Genomic DNA, 5,529 nt, shown 5'->3' with positions numbered 1-5,529 from the left:
TGTTATCTACTAAGTTTTTGTTTTTTGGGGGGCTAATTTAGAGTTTAGCTTCTATTTTAGCAACAGGCTAATGTTTTTGGCTAATTTGTTATCTACTGGAGGTTTTTATAGGGTAATTTAGGGTTTAGCTTCTACTTTAGCAACAGGCTAATCTTTTTGACTAGTTACCCCCAAAAGTTAAGGTAAACTAGAGGGTTAAAGGGGAAAAAAACGCTTGTTTATCAAAATAGTTAGTTAAAATATTGGTCTGTGACCTGAAAAATATCTTTTTTTTTAAGTTTTGATTTTTTACCAAATCTATAAGAAAGTTAAAGCCACTGTTTAGAGACGTAACTCGTCCATTAAAGTGTATTTATGCGGTTAAAAATATTTATTTTATGTACGTCTTCCCTTTATATTGTAGCTCCAGTGTTTTCCTGAGGGATCCTCCACAGCAGTGAAGGAGCCTCTTCAGTGAACAGGATCTGGCTCCTTGTCAGAGGGGGGACACTGACCGGTTCTTGTTTTTGACTTTAATTTAAAAACAAATGAATGATACACAGATTAAAATCCTGAAAATCTAGTTTCAGTTTCAAACTTTATTCCTGTATCGTTTTGTGTTATGTTGTGTTCATGATTGTGTGTGAGAAGGTTTTTGCTTTTTAAGTTAATAAAATGTTATATAAAGCACATTGTGTTACATATATCAAAGATTGATTTGATTTAAGATGCAAGTTCAAATAAAACAAACAGAAACAGTACTATTTAACCAATGACTGTTTGGATTTTACTTTTGGTCAAAATGGTTGTTTCGTAATATAATTTTAATATATTTAACCCTTTAATCAGAGTTTTAGCTTCAGTGTTGACGTTCTTTCGACTCTATCATTTATCCAATTAAAGTGTTTCCTGTGGATTCTAAAGTAGAACATTGTTGTTAATTTGAGTCCAGAAGACTTTAGATTTATTTAGAAATATTTCCTGGAAGATGACGTGATCTCACATACAGACGTGCATCCTTCTTCACAGCTCGGTCACATTTGGAGACAATGCTTTGCTGAGAAAGCTAGTTTCATTTCTAATGTTGACAAAAATAAAAAGTTGCTTTATTTTTATCTAATTATTTTATCAGCCAGCCGGATCTCATTTGTTGGCTTCTCCTTCAGCTTTGTGACTGCTGGAGGTGTGCTGGCTCATATCCAGAGGATTAGAAACAACATCGCAGAGACATAAATGAGGGAATGTCAGCAACAAGAGGCCTCTCTTGGCTGTCTGGCACACCTGGCAACATCTTTCATTATTGAGGGTTGTTTAGGACGGAGCAGCAAGGATGCCTGGCTAACAACACACCAGTACAATGCAAGACAAGAAATAACGGCCGCACAGATCACGACTGGGATTGGCTACACAGGTCAACAACAATGGATTCTTTGGTTAGCATCAATCACGCCGCCAGCCCTCTCGGGGCTTTGATGGAGTGCTTGTGTGCTGTGGTTGAGAGGCTAGCGGGAGATGGAAGTTGGCGGGGAACTGATAATGGGCTTCAGTGAATCACAAGAGATGAACCCCCGCCGAGAGATGGAAGACGGGAAGGAGAGAAGGATGTTAGAGAACAGCAGGGCCGAAAGAGGGGGAGAGGAGGGAAAGAAAGGAGCGAGTGGGCCGGGCGAGGAGAGGAGCTCAAGCTGCTCCCTGCTTCGCCCCGGTCTCCTGCTGGATGACCAGCACAGAGACGGCCAGGCACCATGACGGACATTCTCCTCGTCTAATGAGTCCCAGTCACAGATGAACACACTGCTGTGCTCTGCAGCAGCAACAGAAGGGCCTGCTGCCGCCGAAACCCGTCCTGCTGCAATCATGAGCACCACAATTAAGACGCCAGGTCAAGCCGGGTCCTTCTGCAGCAAATCCGCAGCATAATTTCATTTGTTTGCATATTTGGAGGCGTGAAACCAGCAGAGGAACGACTCGATAACATCCTGTTCAAACATCTCCCTGAGGGCGGGGGGGACACTAGACCAGGGGTGTCAAACTCAATCGCTCAGGGGGCTAAATCCAAAACACACCTCAGGATAAACATTTATTTAACACTCTTCAATTACTTTAAAATACTGTTACTTTTTAACATATTATGAACTACATAAATAGCATTACCTGTGATAGTGCTAGTGTGAATGCTGTAAGCTGAATTTGGCCGCTAAGGATGCTGAAATTAATAGCTAAAAATACTGAAGCTGGGAGCTGAAACCACTGAAGCTAATAGCTGAAATCGCTAAATCTGATAAACTATAAGCTAAATGCCAAATTCGCCTAAAAAACTAAATAAAAACTTTGGTTAGCCAAAACAGCTAGCATGTAGCTGAAATATTAGCTAAACTCCAAAATAGGCTAAACAAATCTTAGTAAATGCCAGAATGGTCCAAAAATCTAGCAGAATGCTGATTTTTAAACCGTTACGTTTTTAAAATAATTATAAATATAAAAAGGCAGAAATATTATTCCAGAATAAATAAACTCAAACTTTAAATAACTTTCAATATTTTGTCAAAATAATAAAAGTTAGAAATAAGCACAAGATAACATCAGGCCATTATTACATGTAGTTCTGAATTGGAGTTAAGCTATTATTTTAGCAACATGCTAACGTTTTTGGCTAATTTAGTTTACTTAGGAATTTCAGACTATTTTGGAGTTTAGCTAGTATTCAAACAATGTGCTAGCTTTATGGGTAATTTGGCGTACTGAGGTTTTTATATTTTAATGTTTTAGCTACATTTACCAACGTTTTTTGACTAATTTAGTTTACTGAGGAATTTTGGGCTTCTTTTGGAGTTTAGCTAGTATTTAAGCAACAAGTTAGCTTTTTTGGCTAATTTGGCATCTACTCTGGTTTTTTGGGCAAATTTGGAGTTTAGCTCCTTTATAAGCAACACACTAAATATTTTTGCAAATTTGGCATATATTGGAGATTTTTAAGCAATATTACTACATTTTTTTCAGAAATTTATGTCAACTCCAGCGCTCTTTTGTACTTCTTCAAATAAATTTTCAGTTTTTCAGCTAATTTAACATTTTGCAAATTTTCATTTTCAGCAATTAGAGCAAATGTGTCACCATTTTCACCAAAACCTTCAGAATCTTCGGCAAGCAAAAAAGCATTCACACTAACATTATCGCTGGTAATGCAACTTTTCTAGCTTTACTTTGCATTTAGATTTCTGAACGATCTAAGACAGAAAATGAAAATACAGTTTGGTAGAACATTCATAAATAATAATAAGTACTGTTGAAATTGGTAAGGTTACCTTTAATTATTTACTGTCAGCTTCATCCTGTAAACTGGAAGTCATTTTTCACATTTCCGTCCGTGACGTCACAATGAAAAGGGTCCATAGTCTCAAAAACAGCAGCTTAATAAAGGATTCACAACGTAAACGTATTCAAAAGCTCCAGAAGAGAAACAGGAAGTTACCGTCAGGCCTCACAGTATCATTCCTCGCTGACGAGGGCGTCATCTGTGGCCAGAGGGGTCACAAATTTCAGAACCAGGATGCAAAAATGCCCTCACGAATATCGAGCTGTGCCTTGTGGAAACAGTCTTTGATCAAATAAGTGGCATTGATTTTGTGGCGGCGGGCCTCCGATGCTGAATGTGCATCGATCTGGTTTGTCAAAAGGAGGTTTGGCGGTTATGTGAAAAATGACCACAGTCTTGGAGGCAGGACCAAAACACGGCACGCGGGGAGCGCCGCCGTTTAAGCCGCGGCCTCCGCTCCGCCATGTTACCCTGTAATTGTTAAACTGGAGTCTCTCGCTGCAAGCGGCACTTACAGGAAAAAGATTTAGCAACTTCAATTCCCATTTTTCTCAAACGCCTTTTATTGCTCAAGCTGAAAAACAAACAAACAAACACCTTCCGAGTGTAATCTAGTCCTCAGCCCAAGTCTCCTGTGGGTGTCTACGGTTTGCTGTGCCAGTGAAATGAAAGCAGGCCTCTCTAATAACAGCGAATTTAATTCCAGCACTAGTCCCTTAATGAGAGTGCCCCGTGTTTGCTCTAGGCTCATATCCGCAGCAGCGGTGGGAGTGGAGGCGAGGAAGGGAGGATGGAGGGAAATGTAGTTAAAATCTCCCATTAGCATCACCTCCAGGGCACAGATGCACACACTCCGGGCGGCGGCGAGGGCGGGAGTCTGGATGTGGCACGTGTGGTGGCACATGGATGGAGGGGTCCTCGCCTCGGCACAGCTGGCGTTCTTTGGTGCCGCCGTTATTAACATACAGCGGTGCTTATTAGAAAACAGCACGAAGATCGGGAAGGGAAACGAGGCGTCGTCGGGAGTGACAAATGATGAAAAACCGTGAAATCCTGAAGACACATTCCACGTGGGATGGAGATCTACAAATGGTGGATGGACAGGTTGGAGCACGGGTCAAAGTCAAGGCCCGGGGGCCGGATCCGGCCCTTGTGGTAATTATATCCGGCCCTCCAGACCAATTAATTTAATTTTTATTAATGACCCAATGTTATCTTGCACTCATTTCTGACTTGCAAAATTTTGGCCAAAAATTTTTTTAATGGAGAAATTAAAAGTTATTTAAGGTTTAAGTTGATTTATTCAGAAATAAAATCTTCTTTATTATTCATATTTATGTTAAAAAGTTACAGTTTTAAAGTTTTAAAACAGCATTCTGCTATCTTTTGGACTATTTTGGCATTTACTAATGTTTTTTAGGCTATTTTGGACTTTAGCTAATATTTCAGCTACATGCTAGCTGTTTTGGCTAATTTAGGCTTTTTTAAAGTTTTTTAGGCTATTTTGAAGTTCAGCTAATTTTCAGCAAAATGCTAGCTGTTTTGAGTGACCTAAGGGTTTTTTTAGGCTAATTTGGCATTTGGCTAATATTTAGCTAGCTATCAATTTCAGTGTTTTTAGCTATTAGCTTCAGTGGTTTCAGCTACCAGCACTAGCATGTTCAGCTGACAAATTCAGCTTATAGAATTCATACTCGCATTATCGCAGGTAATACTATATATTTTTTCATAAATATGTTAAAAAGCTACAGTTTTAAAGTTTTAAAAATTGGTATTCCGCTAGCTTTTTGGACTATTTTGTCATTTACTAAGATTTTAAGACTATTTTGAAGTTTAGCTAATATTTCAGCTACATGTTAGCCATTTTGGCTAACCTAAGATTTTTTGTTTTTTAGACTAATTTAGCATTTAGCTAATATTTTCAGTTGGCTATCAGCTTCAGCATTTTTAGCTATCAGCATCAATGATTTCAGCTATCAGCTCAAGTGTTTTTAGCTTTCAATTTCAGCATCAGCTATCAGCACTAGCAACTTTAGCTCACAGCATTCACATTAGCATAATCGCAGGTAATGCTATATATCTAGAACATAATTAAGTTACGGTTTTAAAGTTTTAAAAATCAGCATTCTGCTAGCTTTTTGGACTATTTTTGGCATTTACTAAGATTTTTAAGGCTATTTTGAAGTTTGGCAAATATTTCAGCTACATGCTAGCTGTTTGGCTAACTTTGGCTT

At 38.7% G+C, this 5,529-nt stretch overlaps 2 long non-coding RNA genes across 2 annotated transcripts in view; one reads left to right on the top strand and one right to left on the bottom strand.

Moving 5' to 3' along the window:
- LOC112146750 overlaps positions 1 to 562 on the top strand; it is a 2,797-nt gene extending 2,235 nt beyond the window's left edge. The window contains exon 2 of the long non-coding RNA XR_002919311.2: positions 404 to 562. This is a non-coding gene — a long non-coding RNA (uncharacterized LOC112146750). The remainder of the gene's footprint in view (positions 1 to 403) is intronic.
- Positions 1 to 5,529, bottom strand: part of LOC118599040 — a 50,851-nt gene that overhangs the window by 43,133 nt on the left and 2,189 nt on the right. The gene's annotated exons all lie outside the window — the stretch shown is intronic.

Source organism: Oryzias melastigma, linkage group LG8 (assembly GCF_002922805.2).
Source record: "Oryzias melastigma strain HK-1 linkage group LG8, ASM292280v2, whole genome shotgun sequence".
Taxonomy (NCBI): domain Eukaryota; kingdom Metazoa; phylum Chordata; class Actinopteri; order Beloniformes; family Adrianichthyidae; genus Oryzias; species Oryzias melastigma.
The sequence above is the reverse complement of the archived record's forward strand: the minus strand, read 5'-3'. Positions and strand labels throughout refer to the sequence as shown.